At 41.1% G+C, this 25,035-nt stretch overlaps 1 long non-coding RNA gene across 4 annotated transcripts in view; it reads right to left on the bottom strand.

Annotated features, from left to right (window-relative positions):
• Nucleotides 1-25,035, bottom strand: part of LOC306918842 — a 247,539-nt gene that overhangs the window by 168,116 nt on the left and 54,388 nt on the right. For all 4 annotated transcript variants that reach the window (XR_013789414.1, XR_013789415.1, XR_013789416.1 and 1 more), the window contains exon 3: nt 15,615-15,659. This is a non-coding gene — a long non-coding RNA (uncharacterized lncRNA). The remainder of the gene's footprint in view (nt 1-15,614; nt 15,660-25,035) is intronic.

Raw genomic sequence — 25,035 nt, 5'->3', positions numbered from 1 at the left:
AACTCCATTAGGCACCTGGAGATCTGGGTGGTTTGGGGGTTGAATCACCTACGTGACCTTACGTTGATTATCCTAAAAAGTCCTCCATATAGAAGCTCAACAGCTCTAACTGCGACTGATAATTGGCACAAGTTGACCTGATGCACTAGATACATGCATGTTGGTAGTTAATCAACATACTGTAATGCACTTCATATACAGTACCACCTATCTTTACCACTCCATATAGCTCAACAGCTTATTTATAAGGCTAATAATCATCTCAACTTGAACCGGATGGATGCAGTGGGCAGAAATGTAATATTATACAACAGGTTGTTTCGAGGAAGCAATCTGATTGGTTGAAACGGCTTTCTAGCTGTGCTTAAACCACGATAATGGCACCGCTAATCAAAACGAATAATTGAGCCATGCTTTTCTCTCAGAGCGCAGCAGACTCGGTGGCTAGGCTAGCTAGTTTCTTGGGACATTTCAATGAAAGGAGAGATCAAGTTGTTGCAAATGAATAGTTTTATTGCGTAGCATTTGCATTATTGGCATTGCATAACATTTTGGCGATTAGACTCCAATTGCATTTATTGAATAAGATTAGCTTTTAATAGGGAGAACCCCCCATTGGAGCTTCTCAATGCTAGATGACAAGCAAGTTGGGGATGGAGGTGGGTTGCTTGTTGCAAACTGAAAAGAGAATGGCAAGTGTCAGAGGCAGTGATATTTAATGGAGTCCAATCGCCTGATTGGCTAGATGAGCTGGCCTCTCAAGCTGTAGACTTCCTCATTGAACCTTCGCTAAAAGCTACATTTGTGGTCGTAGTGGCTACATCTGTCATTGAACTTTTTTTCATTTTTCGGCGATTATCTTAGTTTTAAGAGTAACTTGTATAATTCGAGGGTGTTCGAGTCATTAATGCACTTCTGCGATACTTTCGGAACTCGCCCTGCGGGCAACTTCCTACGGCACCGTAGGCATGCATTAATGACAATAAAGAACACCCTCTCGTGTAATATTGCTTAATTGAAGCCTTATACGATTAGATTTGGGCATAACTACAGTAATATGGCTGCTTCACTTACACCTGGCTAATGTCATGAACAGTGGATCGAGGCATGCAGAATGGTGTCCATTACAGTCAGCCCCACATGGAGCTGTCATGTGCACAATACCCCACATGCCCACAAATGGAGAACTACAGCTTCATTAAATTTGGCAATAAAATATTTGCAATACCTCATTGGCTTCTAATGGCCATAATGAGGAGTATGACTGCATCCAATCGGCACACGTTAGATTTAATTTGTTTGGCATTTCACAGATGGGGAATGCATTCACACAACTAGCGAGTAGACTCCAGTAGTCATTAGGAAAACCTGGACAACGGAAGTGAAGAGTTCACATCCGCTAAATGTCTGTGTCACCACAGAATCCTCACTTTCCAGTCGGGGATGATTTCCCAGAATGCTTTTATGGAATATCCAGAGGCTCAGCTCAGCAGTCTGCCTGCATGCGCCAACATTCTCTTCTCTGCACCTCTTCTAACATACTAGAAATGCCAATGGCTGATTTCACCATATTGCGTTTCAACATATTAGGTTCCTGGAACTTAATTAACGCAATTCCATTCCCTATAACTATCTGCAGCTGGCCTTTGTCCAAGCCCAGATAAGATTGGCCCGGCAGACTAAGCAATGCCAGCTAAAGAGATAGCAAGAGCGGTAAACAATGGAGCTGCTTGTCAGCTGGACAGAGAGAGAGAGATGGGAAAAAAGGCACATGCAGATAGTAAATACGAATGGCACGTTGTTTTGTTATAGAATTTGTAATACATACGAGTGGAACGGCATTGCAATTTAGAGTAGGAGCAAATCAAATAAAGATACATGAGCCTCAACAGCTGATAAGCTCTGGCGAGGATGGAATGGAGAGTGATAGCTCTCACTACAGCAGCGAGTAACAAGTACAACCGTCATTTAGAAGCAGAAAATAGCTCTTTCAGGACAGCAACGAGGCTCAAGACTGATTTATACTTTGTCGTATGACAGTCGTGCGCATGCAAAAAATAGCAGACCTGCAAGCTCACAACGTGCCGCAGACAGATCTTATAGGTCTGCAATTTTCAGTGCTCGACACCATCGTATGACGAAGCATGAATTAGGCTTCACACCTCTCCCCTCTAGCCGGCTTGTAAACGGACACGTGGTTCTGTTTAATTCAATAAACAAAGACTGTGCCACACATGGCTAGTAAGGATTGCCTCATTGGAGGGCTATTCGTATCGCAATTTACAGCTCAAGTAAAATATTTCCCTCTGCACATTGGAGCGGCGAACTGCAGCCCCACGGCTGTGTACTGTACCAGCATACACTCCATACAGCAGCACAGGAATGCTTCTGGTGGAACATGATGGAGGGACACTGTGTGAACTGCATGGGAACAGGGAAATGCCAACCAATTACAGTATGTAGAAAGCAATTATTGCACGGTGGGGGAGAGATTTGAAATGAATTAATTCTAATGTGTTTCAAATAGTATCATCTTGCGGTGTGTGTGTATATATATATAAAGCACAGCAAGCATGGAAAGATATTGTTTCCATTGTGAATATACACATACACAGTATATATCAATATATTTCCGTGCTTTCCATTTAGCATAACCTTTGACTGCACTGCTAATAATCGTGCTAATAAAGCCATAAAGCCACACACACACACACACACACACACACACACACACACACACACACACACACACACACACACACACACACACACACACACACACACACACACACACACACACACACACACACACACACACACACACACACACACACACACACACACACACACACACACACACACACACACACACACACACACACACACACACACACACACAGTTCTGGATGTCCAGTATGCATTGTGACCTTGTGGATCAGCTATATTTTTGGTGAGCGACACAATTGTTACGACAATGTAAAATAATCAGGCTTTTGGTATTCAGGAAAGGGAAAATAATGAAGCCTTGCAGTGTGCCTGTGATGGCTACGGTACAATGGACAACACGGAGGATGGAATGGTTTGAACAAAACAATGTCTCTCAATTTGCCAACATCCTTCCTTCTTCAAAGTACTACAGCAATCTATGCTCCGAGCATAATCTAGCTGATCAATTATAACCCCTGGCTAATGTAAAGATGCTTTTCATAGGCACCCCCCCTCCCCCACTCCCCGCTACTCGCTAAGATAAATTGGCTGTGACCCCAGTATGACCCTGGCCGATGTTCATGAGACCATTAAATTTCCTGCAAGGGGGCGGTGTAGTGGGGGCTGTGAGTGTGTGTGTGTGTGTGTGTGTGTGTGCGCGCGCGCGTGCGTGTGTATGAGCGAGACAAAGGAAGAGAAGAATGGAGATCAAGAAAGAAGGAGAAAAAGAGAGGGAGAGAAAGACAGGGACAGATGAATTATGGTCATCTATGAAAGATGGACTACAGAGTGTGTGTATGCATGAGAGTCAATTTAACTGGTTGAATTAGAGTTGCAATCCGGAACTAATTTTAATGAATAAACGGTTATTGTGACCCTGATTGGTAGAGAACGTGTTAATACAATATGACCAGTACATCATTGGTTCTCAAAGTGGGGTCCGGGGACACCCCAGGGGTCCTTGGTGGGAGGGGTTCTAGGGGTACCCGTGCAGCAAAATGTGTTAATATAGTGTCTCAATCATTTTAACCACTTTAACCATATTGTATACTTTGACTATTCAAAATCCAAAATAGATCTATTTTTGAAAGAAAATATTGAAAATGTGTGCAATTCTTTGGTATATATTTTTACATTAACATTTCAACTATGCTTCTGGCTGTCCCTGGCAACAAAAAAAAAGAAAAGTTAAATCAGATGGGGGTCCGCAGCCATGCACATCATTTACTTTCAGGACACTGATAAAGTAGAAGTGGTAGTGCCTGAATCTCATAAGGGATTGCCTCTTGGCAGAACGTGTAAGTAACCAAGTACATTTACTCAATTTTTTAGTTTATTACTAGACATACATTAACCACTTAAGCTTTCTATATATTTCCAAATAGTCGATGTACAAGCCCACAACCAGTACAGAGTAACAAGTGCTATTTTAAATCTGATTTGTATACATTTTGAAAACCTCAAATGGGACATTATGTACTTTTTATTTTGGTATATTTTGATGCCAATACTTTTGTACTAAGTAAAGCAAATTTTGAAGTTATAACTTAGTGCAACGGAAGGTCGCATTTACTATGAAACTGTGCATTTCCCGTCAGTCCGTCCGTCCGATACTAAAATTTGAGCACTTCTTCCACCACTGCACAGCGGTAGAAGTTTGATCTCTCACTAGGTTTAATTTGTCTTCTGTCTCTCAGCCAAATGACTCATGGACCACAATAATAGTCTGGGAGCCGTGGGGGTGAACGTGGTTTCGTCAGTAAAAGTTTTTTTCTCAACCGATTCTTGTAGCTTGGGGTCACCTCTTAAGAATTCAAGAGGGTGCCCAGTGATATCCCTTGGGCATTTTTTGTTATTAACCCCTTAATGCCATAAACACTAAAAATCCACCCAAAATAGAGTTTTAAAGCATTTCATGCAAAAAACGTTTAAATGCATCAAATTTGCTTTCTACAGTGTTTATGAATGTGTATATGCACAATGTATTTGATTGATGAATGTATTGTTAATTAATGCATATTAACCCCTTCATGACCGAAAACCCCCACATCTCATAACATATATATTTGGTGTTCTAAATGCATCAAATTTGCATTTGCAAAAGTGTTTATTCATGAATGTGGATATGTACGTATATTTGATTTCAGAACAGGGCATTTTTATATATTAGCCCCTTCATGCAAAACAGGAAAATACCATAAAATACAATAATCAACATTGCAAAATATTTTTTTATTTGGAAGTGGTCATGTCCACCACATCCCCTTTCCTATGAATTAACTCTTTCAGGCTTATCCGTGAACATTCTACACTAAAACATCAACAAAACATTATGTGCATGACAAACCATATACAGGTTTTCACTCTTACAGCCAGCCACACTTTTTAATTGCACAAATGTCATCTGGGGTAGGTTTGTAATATTTAGGTAGATTGGTATAGTCAGTGGCCTGATAGATCTATTTTTCCATCCAAACTACTCTGGGTCCCATGCTGGTGGAAGATGCCCATCGACATTTTGCCACAAAGCTGCTTAAAAGTGAGCTCTTAACATTCTCAATTAATGATTGATGTGTTGGTGGTAGAGCAGCTACCTGTAGGTTCTTTTCTCCCAGAATAGTAGTCTAGTTTCCTCCATAGTTTCCTTAACGGAACGGCACAAATGGCACTTGGAATGCCTATAGCACAAGATGAGTAGTGTGGAAATCAGACATGGGAGAAGACTTTGCAGTATCTCTGTCCTCCTCTTCCCTCTTAATTTTTTTTAATGTATACATTTATTTAACATGGACAGTACAAAAAAACAATGTATCAAGTTGTAAAAACATGAAACCGTTGCATTGTACATAGGGTTTGTAGCCTAGGCTAATTTGCAACCCCAGTCCCTGGTTAGGCCTTTCTATACAGCTAAACATCTACCTAAAACAATCTTTTACAACTACACATCTACCTAAAACAATCTTTTACATACAAATATAAATACATCTAATCTAAGTACAAGCAATAACAGTTTTAAAATGTGCCTAACGTATTAGTGTTCGCACCTCTGGCCCGATTTAAACCAGAGTTTAACTTCATTATTAAACATTTTGAGATCAGTTGGTAGGGCATATCCCCTTTACTGAATAGGATGACTGACCAAATGTGGTGTTACGCTTTGCTACCTTGAGGTTGCCGGCTGCTGATCCCCTTGTGATCCTACTAGTTGGTCTATCTGGTCCTTTTACTTGAGGACAGAGTACGGCTGGGGCAAGATCTGGGGCAAGATCTGAAAGACTGTTGGAGTAAAAAGACGGTATTTCGGACAATGGTCCGACACTGTCGGACCATTGCCCCGTCGGCTATTTAGGTGTCGGAAAAAAGGCCGCCTCCCGCAAGATCATGAACACATTTGAAAATTACCTTAATGAAAGAGAATTTAATAAAAATGTCAAAACTAAGCATGTTGTATTTTCTCAGTATAATGCAATGATGCCATTTCATTGTTTTTTTATCCATTCTTTTCAGTGCTTGTTTATAAAGTGATGTGATTGGTTTGATGGCTGACTGTGAGGTCTGGCCCCAGACAGTAATACAGTAGGAGATAAGGGAAAAGATCATGGCATGCATAAACAATTGGGCTGCATGCAGTGGTATATATTGTCTGGTTAGTCTAAAGCAGTTCAGGTTTGTTTTTAGAGTCTTGCTCAACTTTTTGATGTGTTCATCAAATTTTAGCTGAGCATATCTTTCATGTCTGACTCAATCTTGGAGCAGATGTGACAACTCAGGGCCAAGGTCTTCAGGGTCTCTTGCTTCAATGTTATTAAAATAATCCATCCTGCACTGTGGCGGTACCTCATGAAGGTTATATGAACTGGTTGGTCCACCGACCATTCCATCCTCCAGCAATGGGTGGTGTCACATAAAAATAACTTTGAACATGTGGAGGTAGCTTTTCAGGTAGTAGAGGCCATAACATCAGAAGATGGAGAAGGCAGTCATCTCATGTTAAGACTAGATGTATGACATCAGCTATTGCAATCTGACTCAAGCTCTCATCAGGTTCATCTGCAATCACACTCTGTAGCACTAGCTCAACCATCAACTGCAGGGTTGCCTGTCCTCCTTTACGTTCTCAGATCAGGCATTCAAATGCTAATCGGGTGGCTTTTGTTTTCACCTTGCCAGGGCAGGTAGGTATAAAAGATGCATACTCACTCTGCTCTGCTTAGTGCTTACTTGTTCACATTCGCAATGAAACCGCCACCAGCTAAGAAGAGGTTCGTCCAGATAAGAGGAAGCTACAGTTCGCCGCCAGCGATGCCAGCCTGCCGCTGCCGCTGAAACCTGCCGCCGACTCAGCGACAGAACTTGCCGCTACTACAGCGGCTCTTTTAAGAGCCAACAACAATTCCTCTAAAAGTGCCAGCAGTAGCCAGCAGCAGCCAGCATCGCCTGTGATGACTCTGAAGACACTGTCCTACACCCCCATGCAGCTCAGAAAGATCCTTTTCAGGGCTGAAGAGACTTAAAACCTATCTGCGATCCACAATGGGGCAAGTGAGACTCAATCACCTTAGGCTACTCTGTTACACTGTAACAAGGATGCAGTAAATTGGACTTGTGTGTCATAGCCAAACGACTTCATCAACCGCTCAGCTGTAAGGAGAAACACTTTCCTCATGTACTGAATGGTACATGAATAATTGATCATGCTGAAATGCTGAAACAAGATGCCGAAACAATTTAATTCTTCACTATTGATCATTGAAAATGTTGAAACAATTTAATTATTTACTGTTGATCATTGCATGCTGAAATGTTGAAACAAGATGCTGAAACAAGTCATGAGTGAATAATGTGTTCTGAATCATGTGTTCTGAATCATGTGTTCTGAAATCGTACGGCTGTGTTTATTACCAAACTGTAAATAAATGTACCCAGCGAAAACAACTTTTTTTCGCTGCGGCGGCGTGGGCCCCCATGACGATTATAAAAACATTTTGTCTCTGGTCTGGTCCACAAGATTCGTTACACCACCAAGATACCCCTGTACCTGTCTAAATACTTCCTCAATGTAAAATAAGTTCACACCCACAACACCAGAGGGAGTTCAACAAACCATGTGCAACCTAGATTCGGCACAAACAAAGGACTAAATTAATTTCGCTCCTATGCCACCAAAATGTGGAACGCCCTACAAACAGCCATTAACTCCATTATTGCCCGCTAGGTGGTAGCATAAGCAAAGCTAAGCCTTGCCACCATTCACTCCCCATTATAACGACCGCCGTTTCATTTCCGGGTTATCAGGGAGGTGGGGTCTAGTGTTATGAGCAGTGATCAGCAACATTAGCTCGTACCCTAGCTCTCGTCAGAAACTGTTACATGTCCGGCGTGATGCGAGACAAAGTCACAAATGAAATAAGATTAGGATGCACGACGGCTCACCATGGACAGCGCTCAAAGCTTTAGAGATACAGGGCTTTGAAAATCATGATATAATGGAGGCTCAATGGAGCTGGATGGAAAAAATCCCATAGCTGGTGGGGACGGAGGAGCTCCATAGCAACCAGAGCAATGCTAAAAAGGTAAAGTGACGGTCACCAAGGCTTTCATATATGGAGTATACGGGGGGTACGAACATGTACGTAGGTGGCACCTGCCACACCCTAGCGGCCTCACCTAGGGGGTACGATTAAAATAGCAGAGAAAGAATTGGGACATGGGAATCCCTTGACTCCTTCAAAACCGCTCTCAAAGGACGTCTGCAATTCTAAACTATTTACACACACACACACACACACACACACACACACACACACACACACACACACACACACACACACACACACACACACACACACACACACACACACACACACACACACACACACACACACACACACACACACACACACACACACACACACACACACACACACACACACAAGGCTACTCCTCGGCTCAGAGACACCTCGTTTTCACTCCTCTGCCCACCCCACTCAACTTAACTGGTGTCAGTGGTGTGTTTAGGCCGGGTGTCATATCATGTCAGTGGCGCTCCTACAGCTACAGTGCCTGTATGTACTATGTAGGTCCGTCTGACTGACTCCGAGAAATCCACCACTGCAGTTTTTGCAGGCTGCTGCTGGTCAAAGTATTCTCCTTGTCTTCCACACTTCTATAGTTCAATTGCCACGATTGCACTATTTTAACTACGGTAGGCCTACGCTATATTTTCTCTCTCTCTCTCCCTCTCTAATAAATACTAACTAGTATAACGCTTTGCAAACACATCAACCAGTCCTATATCTATATTCTTTAGCGCTTGTTGTGCCTCATCGGCCTCATGGTGGCGCTTAACAGGCTGTTCTGGAAAATGTGGGGCAGAGGTTCGCCAACGGTGGTGGAGATTAGCTGTAGACGAAAGGGCGCGCGCGCGCGCGCACACACGCACACGCACACACACACACACACACACACACACACACACACACACACACACACACACACACACACACACACACACACACACACACACACACACACGAGTTGCAAAACATGGAAAATGAGACAAAGCAGAGAGAAGCAGGTGGTGCTGCTACAGTGTGCGTGTGTGTCTGGCTAATACCCAGCTTGAACTATGTAGACTACCAATGAAAGCATAGAACAAACGTGGACAGTTCAATAACATCGTCCCAGTTCATATGAAATATCTTGATATTTGTATTATATATGCTGGCCTCAATGTTCCAGTTCTTCCCTGAGATCAACACATGTTATTCACACATCTCACACCCTGTGTGACCAACATAGACAGGAGGCAGAGTGGGGGTTCAAAGCAAAGTGTGTGCGATCACCACCAGAGGAAATCACAGGTGAGGAGATACAGTACCATAATCCCTTTTCTTTTCTTTTGATTGTTTTTGCCACTATCTACAAACTGTTTTGATGTTGGTGAGCTGGAGATAAAGAAATTACATTTTCTTCTGAAAGCGATTCCATATTGTGCACCACACCATAAATAATTTTTCATGACTTCTGTCCCAACTCCCATATTCAAACAGTCAATTCAATAACATAATTACCATACATGCAACGCCCATGATAAGATAGCATCTGCCAGGTGGAAACCTCATATGTCAAAACTACTTTTCAGGATTTAAATTCAAAAGTAGCAAATCTACAAGCTCAAACGTGCCGCTTCGTGCCATGTTTCGAGCTTGCAGATCTTCTACTTTTTATGTTTTTGTGTGACGCTGTAGTATAATTTCGGACATTCATTTAAGAAAGAAAACACCAAAAAGTTAAAATATGGAGATAGGACCGCACCGCTGCCTGACCGCAACGATAGCACATATCCCTCAAAATGTGCAATACTACTGGTGCAGCATTGTCAACATTCTACTCATGTACTGTACTGTACATTACGTTACGTACATCACGTCTTCTGAATTATAATACGGAATGCATGCTGTGCATCCATTATGTCCTACTAATGGCCTGGATTAGCGCGACGGCATCCATGGATTCTAAGGTCAGTTACTATGAAGCTACTGGACTTCAGAGGCGGTGACCTTGCTGCGTGCTGCACTCGTCTCACAGTGGTATAGCTATATGTTCCCAGAGCAGGCGTGTTGACACAGCGAGGCCCTGCCACAGTGGTATAGCTATATGTTCACAGAGCAGGCGTGTTGACACAGCGAGGCTCTGCCACAGCGGCTTGTCATGTTCACCTAATCCAGAATGATGTCTGGTTAATTTGTTTCCCCATTCTAATGACCCCTTGCATTATAAATAGTCACCGCTGGCTTGTGTGTGTTATGCATTTTGCACCTCGTGCGTGTTGCGCCCCGGAGGAAATTAGCATTCGCATTTTGTAATCATGTCCCTTTTAAGTTCCATCACATGTAGGGACTGAAAAAGAGGAGACAATTAACCTGCAACAGCTAAGTGGACGAGAGGATCAGACAAAAATAGCTCAGAGGAAGACGGAGGCGAGTTGCATATTTGATGTGCTGTTGTAATTGTTTTGAGCGTGCGCGCGCACACACACGCACACACTGTGCGCACTGACCTTGTCATAGAAATCAAACGGGAATTCAACACTGTACTGTAGGTGTTCTGTTCAGGTCACACTCTTATCCAGAGCAATGATTGTCAATATTGCACACAGTGTTTTGGGGGATTGAACCCATGTCCTGTTCAACCTGTGTTGAACAATTTATCTAACCATTAGTCCAACTTGCCATCCATACAGTACAAAGTCTGTCACATAATGTCAATAAAACGCATCTACTGGCTGACTCAATCTCAGCTACTGTACATTGCACACCTTTCAATTGATTGATTGATTGAAATATTTATTAACAGTACAGAATTACAGTACATTTCAAGCACTCAATACAAAGACTGTTAACTGTGAGTGGACAACTCAATTAAGCATTACACTTGTTTACAAGAGGGTCCACCTTGTTCAATTCATCAAAAATAATATTTCAGTATATTTGTACACTAATGTTGGCTGTATATCGATGAAATGTGTGTATGTGTGTATGTGTGTATGTGTGTATGTATGTATGTATGTATGGAAACTATACAGCATCATATTATTTATGCTAATGTTATTGTTTCACTTCAATGTCCTCATACCTTTTCTTTGGCCAGCGAATGGCGATGGTGGTTTAATTGACCAGACAATGTAATATAAATTGCAGATATACAAGCTGTTACATCCGCTATTTTTCAATTTTTGAAAAATCAACACAAATCTCTTCTTCTGGGGGTCCCTGGCACCAAATATTTTTTGATGATATTTTGATATTTTCTTTTGTTCCAAACATTTGAACTATTCCATTGAGATAGAAAGAGCACTTCCATTGTATCTCAATGCATTCCATTGTTACAATGGTCGCCGCTCTCTTACTAGATTACTAGATTACTCTGGTCCAACCAGAACTAAGACTCAACTCTCTTGTCAAGATGTCACTTCCTGATCTATTTTTCCAAATTTGGGAAAAAAAAGAAAAGAACATCTGCAGAAATTGTTGCCCCCGCGACCTGACTGCAGATAATCGGTTGAAAAAACATAATATATGTTTTTCAACCGATTATCTGATTATACATTCTATTATAATGTATATTTATGTAAATGTCCACTTGTATAATGACCTGCCAAAAATAGGGAGGCCATTTTCGATATTGAATGTATGGTTACAGAAAGAAAACAACTGTCAACAACAACACAAAAATCAGATGAGGAAATATGAATATGAATTTTAAGGTTAAATGCAAAAGCTAGGGGGTGGAAATTGCCATCCCCTGGGACCCTAAATGACTCTATAGCACTTCTAAATTGAACCATACAAGGAAGAAGTATGATGTGTATTTATATAAGGATTTGCATTATAGATTCTGAATGCCAAACAATGAAAATGCCTTATGTTAACAGGTTACATCACCCTGGCCTACATTTTAAGTACAGTATATTCCAGGCTTGTATAACAAAGGGTACATGTTGCATCCACTGAAGCACTATCGAGAAAGTGAGGGTTATTATTAATAAGTGAGAAAAGGAACATTACACTCGCAATCTGGCTCATGAGCCAACAAATTGAGCTTGCATGTACAAAAGCACCACAGAGATATGTCATTAAGATATCCAGCATGGAGCCAGGGAGCACACACTATCAACAAAAAGGCTTCCAAAGACAATCATTACAGCATTGTTGGGTTTGTATCATATTACTAGAAATGTGCGTGCCTCTGGCGCGCTCACTTCTAGCACCACGCGTCACAATTGGGAAGAAGGAAATTTTATAGTTTTTTATTTTTAGTATTTTTGTATAAATATATTTTTGCTTGGAAAAGCAAACCTGGCAACCCTTGATGTTTTCATATACCCAGTTGCTTGGAAAGCGCAGACAATCGCTTCAAAAAGATGCAGCTTACAGCACGAAATTAAGCTCACGTGTGGCTGCAACTTGCAGCGTCGGCAAAGTTTTTCTGTTTTTTTGCCGATACGTCAAGTTGCAGCCGTGCGCGAGCTTCATTTCCATCCACCAGCTTTTTAAAAACCCAAAATCTAAGCTGCATCTTGCATCTTCGTGACACGACTGTCTGGGAGTTTCATATTGCGATACATGTTTTTTCTTGGAAAAGAAAACCTGGCAATCCGTGATGTTTTCATATACCCCGTTGGTTGGAAAGCGCAAACTAGCGAATGTTGTTGTCACTTGGCCGAGTGGGCGGTAGGGCTGGGCGATATGACAAAATCTCATATCACGATATAGAATTTTTTTTATCACGATAACGATATACTCACGATATAGCATATTATTTACGATACCAATTTTTTGTATCTAAAAAAATTATTTTTGTTCAGGCCGAGTACTTTACTGTACTTGGGCTGTACTTGTGCTGTGCTGTGCTGTGCTGTGCTGTGCTGTGCTGTGCTGTGCTGTGCTGTGCTGTGCTGTACTGTACTGTACTGTACAAGCTCTCCTCCCTGGCCTCTGTCTGTGTGTTAGGCTGCACAACAGTGACACTTGGTGGTGACAATAATTATGCTATTTCTGTGCTCGGATACAGGGACACAGGGACACACAAGTCACACATAGCTGTCTATAGTGGTTGCACCACTCAAAAAAACAGGAAAAGAACACCAATATCAAACTTATGCCAATTACAATTATGTAAAATCACAATATCCAGTCTAATTATATGAATATAATACTGATGCCCTGCCCATGCACACAGGCCTAAAGCAAGTACAAAAAGAATACAAAATAAAATATATATAATACCTCATGTCACTCACTCACTGCCACACAGTTGTTTACTTTTCAGTTCATTTTAAGCTAGTTCTGTTGTAGTTGTAGTGTAGTTTGTTAAAGACGTTGGGAAGCTTAACGATGTTTAATTGACTACAGGCGATAGAGTGAGAGACAACGTGACTGCGTCGTCAACTCTCCATGCCCAGCTGTGCGTATGGGACAAGTGGATGTTTTTCTTTTCCTTTTTTTTTGATGATCACAACTTAAGTTAGCGTCTTGTGTTGTTGTTGTTGGTGGAAGCTGTTGCTGAATTAAGGACTTTTCAAATGGAATAATTTATTTGGAACAATAGAACAAGACAGGTAAGAGGAAAGACATAGAAGAAGTTTGCACCCGACGGACAAGCTCAATTGTTCAACTGTGTAAAACATGCGTGGCTCACGCAGTTTATCAATTTGACCCAACATGAAACCTGCATTTATAACAGTGAATGGCCGGTTACTTTAGTGTTACTCCGCTCTGAATCTCGTCAGCCATCATCTCCCTTCATGTTTGTTATTAAATAACAGCACAGCGTGGCTGAGCGCTGCGACGTAAAATACTGCCGTAACGCTTGTTTTGCGACACAACGATATAAACGATAGAGAACATTTTTCACGATATACATTTTCTATCGTCTATACGATATATATCGTCATATCGCCCAGCCCTAGTGGGCGGCCGCGGGTTTAGTTTCACTTTGTTCCACAACGTCAGGGACGTGCAGAGAGTGTTAGAGGTGCAGGGGCTGAAATCCTGTAAGAGGGCACTTTAGGACAAAAATAGCGAAAATAGCAGATCTACAAGCTCACAACGCGTCGCGACGCATTGACAGCTTGTAGATCAGCTATTTTCGGGGCGCAAACCAGCACTCTTTAGCTAGTGGAGATGCGGTGTAACGATATGGATTTCTAAACAAATTTGTTAAAACGCAAAATGCTGTGTTCAAGATCAGGAGACTTCGGAAAAAAAGCAATTCTCCTGAATGCTACCATCCGGCATGGCATAGAAAGGAGTGGCATTTGCATTTCTTTCACCATAGTAAATCGTGGTCTGGAAAGGGCACTTGTTTTACAGACGGGTAAAAGGGCAGGGGCTGAAGCCCCCTTTGATGTCTATGTGTGCACGTCCCTGGCCTGCACAACGTGGATGTATTGTTTTTTTTTATATATATCATTTTTTATCCCACGATTTTGTAACCAATTTTTCACCCCTGTGTCAATTATCTAATGATGGCTTGAGGTTCTGAACTGTATGTGTCATGTACCAGTGATTTCTAGAATCACTGGTCACCATCATTTGTTGTGCTGCACAGAGAACCATTTCAGAATGTATGAAGTATTTTCAAAGCTGCCAAGTTAACCACTTAAATCCCATATACTTCATTGACAGTGTCCCCCAGGGGTCTGTACTTGCCCCCTCCTTTTTTCCCTTTAAAAAACAAATCTCTTCACCTAAAACAGCCAATCCGAAGAGACTACGCACCGAGCAAAAATAAATCAATACAAAATAGCAAAAGCTGTCAAACATACAAGAAAATTCAAATGATATTCACAGGAAAACCACGCTGTTTAAGGGTTTGTTTGACAAGTACCCATTGACTCCGAATTGCGTTTGCACCCCTCACATGAGTACCTCAAAACAAGCACATAATAACCAGCTCTCGGTTTGAGCTTGAACATTTAGATGTCAGCTTACACTACCTGTGTGGTCACAGATAAAAATCAGATAAAAAAGCATATGGTGAGCTAAGCTCTTTCCGTTCTCCCTAGAGAGACTAGGATAGAGCATCATCCCAATGATCACTGGCACTGACACTAATGCTGACCCCTGTGTCTTTCAGCCTAATGATTGTGAGCATCACAATTATTCACATTTTCTTTCCACCCACTGAACCCACGACAATCGACCTCATCTGCTCTGAAGAAAAAGTGAGCGAATCACAGTGGAAGGAACAAGGTCTGTTGGATAGTTAATTTGTTTTAGAACACTGGTAATGTTAAAATACCTGTGTGTGTGTGTGTGTGTGTGTGTGTGTGTGTGTGTGTGTGTGTGTGTGTGTGTGTGTGTGTGTGTGTGTGTGGTGTGGTGTGGTGTGGTGTGGCATACCTGGACATGTATCCAACACATTTAATAGAGCTTCTTCATCACTTTCTGGCAAGAGAGACAATAAGAAAAAAAAAAGCAGTCATTAAATACAAATCATGTCATTGATATTCACCAGTGTTCCTTTTATAGCAAAGCAAAACTCAAATTAAACAGGCAGTCAATCTGGTTGCCACAAAGATTACCATGTGGGGGAGAAAAAAAAGCAATTTCCTAAAACAAGATCTAACTAATCAACAACTCTCATTTCCAGCCCATCTGATATACAAATTGTGACTAATGAACCTTGCAAAATCAATTACCTAGGTAATACTTTGCATGCAAGGCAAACCAAACACTGAATACATGATGCATACGTAAACAGACATTACTCACTACAGATTATTTTGCTCCATTTACATTGCATTAGCTCTAGAAACAGCAAACGCACTAATGCCCATTCCTCAATCACATCCATTTACATTAAAATGTAACTAGGCCAACTAAAGCACTACAGTACTACATGAAGGAGACGGAGGCTGCTGGTTGGAATGATAATCAACATTAGAATGACATGATATGCCTTACACAACTAAATATAATATACGTGCTGCAGTATAACATAATCAACATTGTATAATGAGATTATTATATAATAATGAGATTATATATATGTACTGTACACTATTCGCAAGTCAGGAACGGATTCCCCATCCATACGTGTACAGTATATGCAACGCAATACTGGCTGTACATTTGGTCAGAGTACGCATCGTACCCCTTTGTCAAAGAGTACTCATGCAGGGCGGTACGCACTGCTACCATATGACTGATCCACTAAATATGGAGATACAGGGATCCCTGATATTGTCAAAAACATCAGACCGGCAGACAGACAGATACAGAAATTGTTGCATTTCCTGCTAAAAGAAAATCGAGTTCTGCCCACTAGCACTTGCAAAGCTTGGACAATTTGTGAAGCAGATGGATTGAGTTAGTCAATGAATGATGAATTTGAATACACTAGTACACTTGCGTGCACGTAATATGGAGATCCCTGATGTTCTCAGTTATATGGCCATTTATGGGCAGTATGTGGGCATAATGGGGGAGATCGGCGGTTCTAGAAAGTCGATCCTTGTGCAGTGGGTACAATGTGTGGAGAAAGTGTGGAGATGGAGAATGTCTGAAGAGTTCAAACTGACTGGAAAGTGGACTGACTAAGTAATCAAATGACAGGTGTGGGGAATTGGACAGGTCTGATGGATTTGCCTAATCAAGTTTAGGCTGGGCTTGCCATGGCAATCAATTGACTCGTTTAGGCTGGGCTTGGCATGGCAATCAATTGACTCGTTTGGGCCACGGCCAGAGCCCTTTCTTGCGGTTCAGGACAACCGCTTATCTGGCCGACTCCCAACGCCGGGCACTGCACTTCCTCTGGCCATCTGAGGCAAATTTGAGACATACATACGCACATACGTCATACGTGCATACATATGTATGTAGGTTACGTAAAAACTGTGAGTAGGGAGTGCTTCTGTAACACTGCACTGAGCTGGCCTGTCAGAACAGGCCAGCTCCATATATGGGGTTATCAGGTGTGATCAATTGGCTAATTTGGGCCCTGTCCAGAGCCTGGGCACACTCCCTGTGATGGTGTGGAACGCGTGTGTCGAATTTGAAGTCGGTGGGGTGAACGGTTCTCGAGTTGCGTGGATTACAGACGTATCAGACGTACAGATTATAGACAGATGACAGAGCTAGGAGTGGAGGCTTTTTCAGTCTTTTCTTTGTTTGGCCACACCGCCACAGTGAGAAGAGAATCGCCAATTGATATCAAAGGCACAATACTGGACTATATACAGTAGGAATATCTAGGTGACCAGTGGACTGAGTGGAGGGCAGTAATACGCCTCGCAGCGTCCACACTGCCGGAAATTAAATTAAATTAAAGAAGAAGAAAATAGATTCAACGCATTTTTTTGTTAAGATAGGACCACAATGGAGAACCTTTTGTGTTATCTTTTAGCCGTAATGTCTGACTGTACCACATATCATTTACATTTCTGACTAATACAGTAATCAATCAATCAAAATTAGGGAAGCTGGAGACTACATGAATTCAGTCGACTGAACTGTTACATGATTTCACGTAAACATGGCGGATTTAGCTAGAGGCTCATTTCCATCCACAGTAATATACATGAAATGGCTGTGTGTGAATAATGTCAAGGCACTGTCTTTCAACCATCATCCGTATTTTGTGCTTTCTGTTTCTAGATGACATACAGTAGTTTGCATATAGCAGAGATTACAACAACATGTAATCTCAAAAGCATTCACTAGAGTCTAGACTCTAGACTGGCAGGTGCCCTAATTCAATGTACCATCCATATTCAAAGATACTATTTTCCATGTCTGTTTAGCATTAAAACTTGAGCATCAAATACATGCGGACATGTTTTGCTGACTCCTGAGTGACAGGTGCCGTTACTCCCTTCGTTGAATATGTGTTTCAACTGACCGTTATACCTACTTCAAGGCCCAATTTATTTTGCACACTCACCATCCTTTTCTTGGACATGTTAAGACCTTGAGGCCGATTCTACTAAATCAGTAGTTCTCAAACCTTTTTTGTGCCAAGGACCCCCAAAATGATATGCATTATGTGTGAAAACAAATAGATGGAGGTGATCGGTCCAGCAGTTTGCAATATTAGCTCCGGGGACACAGACAATAAAAAATAAAAATACTACAAATAAATGAAGTTAGTTACTAGTTACTTATGCAGATATAAATGCTATTATAAAACATACTGTAACCACTTTAGCCCTATTTCATACATAGGCTATTTTCAAAAAAAATCTAAACTTTTCCTTTTGGTGCCAAAACTTTTGTACCTTTTTTCACTAACGAAAACTAAATGGAAAATAAATGAAAACTATAAGCTATGATGACTAAAACAAAGACTAAATATACTGACAATTTCGTCAACAAATAAAAACTAGACTAAAATGTTAGGATGGGACTAATGGACAAGAGATCCAGTATACCGTAAGTCATTTTACACTTGCATACTGAAAATAGACGATCTACAAGCCCACAACGGTCGTCGACTGTATCGATAGATGATAATAATATAACCTTTATTCCTTCGGTAAATACCTGTCCTGTGTCGTACAATGGTAGCTATATTAGCCCAATGTTTCTGTTAAATAGTCTATAAAACCAACTAATTTCACTTTAATAATGTTGATAAAACCGCATCGGAGCAAACATTTGGACCTCGTGCGCTCTCTCGCTCTGTGTGTGTGTGTGTGTGTGTGTGTGTGCAGAGAGACGGATAATTATTTCATGAAAATCAAGATTTAACGTCCTGCCTCGCTGCAGCCCACATAGGCTACACGCTATCACAAACATTTTGCCCTTTGTAGCCTGGCTATCCTGTGTGTGTGTGCAGAGAGAGAGAGGTGTCCTGTGTCGGTCTCGCGCTTGTATCACGGCATCCTGCACGAGATGCAAAAATGAATAAAATAAAAACAAATGAATATCGGGTCTGGATCGCATCTTGGTGAACTCTTGCAGTGTGTGATGCCTAGTCTGCGACCAATCGTTTAGTGTGAAAGCCACAACGATATAATGACAGACGATTTTTAAAAAAAAGACTCCTGCAGTGTGAAATACATAACGATCTGATGACTCGCCGACAACTTTAAAACGCCTACAGTGTGTAGGGGCCATAAATGAAAACTATTCAAGAGACTAGGACTAAAACTAAAATCTAAATTTGCTGCCAAAAACACTGACTTTTACTCAAGTAACATTTTGTTGTACCAGAGTATTTGTTATAGTGTGGCATTGCTACTTTTAAGTAAAATACCCGAGTACTTATTCCACCACTAGGCCTCTAATAGACATGCCCTCTAATAGAGAGCTAGCCTCTTGCAGAGCCACGCCGTAAAACAATTACATTTGTATGGCTCTACAGTAGTACACTGTTAGGCATGACTAACAGCATGCACAAATCTAATGTAGGCCTACATTATAGTTCGCCCACAAGGCTGCAGTGCTTATGATTGCATATCAAAAACTGAAGCCAAGGCAACGTGTACTTGGTGAGTCTGTAATTAGAGGCACACGCACGTAGACAGCATCAGTCTCCTTGTAGAGTTTATAACCACAGAAGAGCTACTTCCAGAACGCACAAGCTTTTCATAAAGCAGTCTGAGGCATAAGCCTAATAATGAAAATGAGGCTCAGACTGTACATTCACTTTTTGGCAGTCGTTCAATTCCTTACCCCATTCCATTTCCCATAAAATGGTTTGTGACCAACAATATGCCACGCCTGTTAAAAGTTGTTGAACTGTACACCAAAAGTTAAGGAGCAGATCTACGGCTATTCCACAAAAAGTAATATATACGATTATACGTACTGTAGTGGAGAATTTCAAGTTTCTGGGCAGTGGAGCTCAAATCTAAATCTGGTGTCATGAATTATTAAAGGCCACTTTATGGAGCTTTCTTCTGCTGAGAGTATCCAGCGCTGCACAGAACAAGCATCAAATCACACAGACCAGGGAATAACACAAATTTAAGGCTTAAAGTAACTCCACCAACATAAAGTGTGCTAGCAGTTTCCTTGATGTACTGTAGATGGTAATATACAGACCTCACATGTTTGCTGAATTAATTTGCTGTAGAATTACTGCTACTCTGACTCAGTGATCTTTCCCATCTTTCTCAGTGTTCCTATCCTAAAAGTGAATGACGTTCAACCAGTTTGGTATTGAAACATATTGTAGCAATCCCAAGAAATGGAGGCAGAGCATTTCGTCTAGGGGTTCGAATCCACGGACAGCTGCGTTTGTGTCGAGTTTCTACACACACACACACACACACACACGATTGGCCTGTGTTCGGGGGAGGGAAGCTGTATGGAAAATCGTGCATTTTGATTACGTTTTCATGTTGCGGTTGTAGGTGCCATCTCTCAGCCAGTACACTCCTACTAATGGGCATGGTCAAGTTGGTCAGCACAAAACCATGGTTTTGTTTATTTATAACATAGGTGCTATGTTCATATTCTAAATGCATATTAATATTGTCATACGCTGTCCGTTTTTTACAGCTTCGTCTATAAATGATATACATATTAGGGACAACTTACTGAAAATAGATATCTCACCCACAACTTCTAAAGTAGTTAAGTACAATTTGTAGATGTACTGTGAAACAATGCCTTGCTCAGGGACAGTGTGCCCTTACCGTTAACCTGTCCACTCTCCATTCACTATGTGAAAAATGGCCACAGATGATCATTGTGCCAAGGAATTACCATCTGTGGGCGCTGCCATGGGCAAAATACCAAAAATAGCAGACTACCTCACCCCTACCCTGTTATTATTTTTCCATCTTTGGCTTCAAATCGAACACTGATTATAGTGATCTTTCCTCAGTGCGGTTGGTGGGGATGTCTCTCTCAACATGGACCAGTCAGAAGGCATGGGGTTCTAGGCTAGGTAAGAAGTGTCAGTCCAGCCTCCTACTGTAGCGTGATAGACGGCTCTCTGCAGGCTCCAGCACCAGTTGTGTCACGCAGATTCCTTGTCAGTCTCATCCATTTTCATACTTTGCCTGAACATGTTGACATATAGGCGCTATGGCTTGGCCTACATTCTTAGGCTACTACTATTACAGTATGGTACACACTGTACTGCTCCTGTAATTTCTCGAGGCATTATATTTTCTCACAAGACTGACTGTGCACTTTTAACATGTGTTGGCGTTATGCACAAAATAATGAATGACCGCTAATGATGTAATATTAAGAATCATCCATTTAGGTTGTAAAATACCTGCTCTGCCAGTCAAAGAGGACTGGCACTTTCATGGTAACAAATGCCTTGTAAAAAAGTATGTAAAACGCGTTCCTTTGTTATTCTGTGGATGGGAGCTGTGTTTTAGCGATCAAGTGAATTCCTAGTCCATGGTTTCAAGGACAGTCAAACGGTGATAGATGGTGCAAGGGCGTCATCTATCATAAACCACTGAAAACACAAATTCTCGTCTCTCATATTTGATACGATAAGAAAGACAGAAAATATCGTATTTGGCACCCAAAGAGTTTTAATAGGTGTCAGAATTAAAGGTCCTACAATATGAAATTCAACCTTTCCAAAAAAGGTTGTGTTTTCTATCCCCCCACAAATACCCAATTTTGAACAATTAGGCTTTCTCATCATATTGGGGCTTTTATGGAAATTCTTCTCAGAAACAGCTCAACTTTACTCAACCAGCACAACCTTACTTTGTATAAACCCTCCCCCTCTTCAGTCTTCGGTTCCAAATGTGCATTTCCACTTATTTTACAGCATCAGTATTATAATGACTCTAAGATGTGGGAGGGGAGTAGCTGACAGAAATGACATGAACTGGTTATATCAGTGGTGATTTAGGCTTAACCATTATAAATATGTTTGAGGGACATAAACAATATGATGTTAAATATTAAAAAACAGTTGCATGTTATAGTTCCTTTATTGTTTGTTATTTCTGATGATTATTACAGTTTTTATTGTATTAATTTGTTGTCAGTTTTCCTTAGACCTTATGTTCCTGACGGGAAAATTGGCCATCAGCAAACCATACAATGGCACGTGGCCATCATTCTGACATACTGAAAGACTGAGTCAGAGATGAAGGTTATACGGCTGCATTTTAAGCTTACATAATGTGAATAGCAATCTGTGCAACTCTTTAACGTCTAATGAGAATGGAGAAAGGGGTGTGTGGCTCTCCAGACTGATAAACTCAGCTCCCCAAAGTCTCTGGGGAGAAAATCATTTTGCAATGTTTATTCCATTTAAAACCACAATAAATTAGAAAGATAGAGGGTGAGGGTGAAAAAAAGGAAAACCTGATATAATTTAGTTGCAGCAGAATCTCTCCACTAGACTGAATGTGTCTCTAAAATTCTGAGAGAAAAGTAGGTTGCTAAAATGCACTTAATTTGGCATGATAGATTGAGTCCATGCTTCAGTGACTGTAATTGAATCTGTGACCTATTTCTTCAGAGGAAAATTGTCTCTTGGGTTATTTGTCACCATACATTTTAATGGCATTCAATCGAATGTCGCTGAATTTATACGTTTTCATCTAATTATTAGCATTGCTCCCTCTGCAGATTATTTTTACCGTTACTTCTCTACACAGCGATATCTCAAGTCTTAAACAGCACCCCATCCATCGTTGTTGTCACGGGCTAGATTTGTCCTTAGGGTTCCTCTCGCAGCAGCACACTCTTAATTCAAAGCAGGCATGATGGAAATCAGGGATAATATTTAACAAAAACATCGCACTGACTGAACCAACATTGCAGTCGGTCAGACAGGCTATTTATCTAGTGCACTACCTCCCTCTAAATCCCACTAGAGCTCAGCGACTGAGCCTGAAACCACATCACTAGACAGCCATCTCCAGTTTGCTCCTGGACCTGTTTAGCAGGACGTCTCTATTAATATGGAACACTGCTGAAGTTTACTGCTCTATTAGTTATATACACAACATAATATTTCCTCCTAACCATCAATCAAATGACCTGAAAGCACTTTAAGCTCAAGAGATTGATGCACTGAACACCGATTGAACACCGATTACATCCAAGGATACCAGTATCACACAGAGCCATCTGGGTAGGTCAGACAAAACCAATGAACGATTCAATCTGGTTTCTTGTTCTAAATGACTTTGCCATACATTATGCCAATACCTATTGTATCACATCAACACTCCATCCAATAGTGTTATTAATGTATGTGTAATTCACAGCAAAGATGACCAAGTCAAGCTGTAAACAAAAAGGACAGACATGGCCTTATACAATGTACAGCATGTTCACAAACCATGTTCATATGACCCCTACATCTAGACCCCTAGTCTCATTGCTAGTCTGATCTGTCTGTGTAGATAAAATATAGATTAAACATGATGGTACAAGTAGATATGCGAGACGCTGCACACTCCTCGCAGCCATCACAGTTGGTCCTGATATGCGAGGGTCGCTATCCTCACCGGGAGACGATAACGGGGGAAGACAGGTCTTGTCAAACCTTTTAAAGTAAAGCGGAGAGAAAAGTCCGGCTTTCTGGCTACGCCTGGGGCCATACAGGGCATTCTTCAGCTGCCTCTACACTAATAGGACAGTAGGCTAACTGGGCCCCATCTCATTCCAGTCATTCTGCCCAGACCGATGAATGTGTAGAACAATCTAAAGTCTACACCACTGCCATAAATCTTTTACTGTACTAGGTTTACATCCCATGAATTTGTATTATTTTCTTGATTTTTTTGTGACACACATTTACAATTGTGTGTTATTGTGTAAGACCATCAGAATACACAGATACACATTCCCCATACTATATGTGCAATTGTATTGACCTATAAAACTGATACCGATATTTTGTATGCATTCAACAATTACTTGAGTATTCTTCTAAATGTTTCAGGTGATTAATCTGTTTGCATGCACAGTAACAAATCGTGTGTTTATATCCCCAATCAGCAGTCAAATCCAAGTATCAGGAAGTGCAAGATTTTCTTGGAGTTTTGATTATCGATTTATCCTACATGCTTCAACTAGCATATAACACTTTTCCCTGTTGTCATAAACTGTAGTCTTGGTATTGATCACAAGCATCTTTCCCAAAATGTATCATTTTGCTGACACCAGATGTGATGCTGGACGCAAAGAAAAAGATAGGTCTAATGTATTGTTATAAAGGTAAAATGCCTTGGTGGCTCAACCAAGTGATAATAAAATGCAGTGCTACAATATGGGACCTTTAATACAGTACTTTAGTGAAGACACTAAAGTACTGTATTAAAGGTCCTGACCTGTACACTCTAGTCTGTACAGTATATTTAAAACACACCCGTACAGATATTTTCACTGAAATATTTCCCATATTTGTTTTTGTCAAATTTGTCTCTTTGAGTTGCAAGTTGCTTAAAACGGGTTTGTTGCAAGGAGTTGCAACTGGTGTGGTTTGGGTTTAACTCACAGGTCAATTTCAGTTTTAACTGCTTATTATTCAATATTCATACATATCCATTAGCTGACTGACATGACTGGCTGAGTGCAAGCAACACTGAAGCAGAAGCTAATGTTAGTTTGATTGCTGACAGTGGAGATGATAGATAGTTACATATTCATCTTACAGAGGCAGTGTATCTCCAATACAGTATGACACACACACACACACACACACACACACACACACACACACACACACACACACACACACACACACACACACACACACACACACACACACACACACACACACACACACACACACACACACACACACACACACACACACACACACACACACACACACACCCAAATGTATTTACCCTAACTAGTCAAATATAAACTAGAC

The sequence above is a fragment of the Electrona antarctica genome, assembly GCF_951216825.1.
Source record: "Electrona antarctica genome assembly, chromosome: 3".
NCBI classification, from domain to species: Eukaryota; Metazoa; Chordata; class Actinopteri; order Myctophiformes; family Myctophidae; genus Electrona; species Electrona antarctica.
The sequence above is the reverse complement of the archived record's forward strand: the minus strand, read 5'-3'. Positions and strand labels throughout refer to the sequence as shown.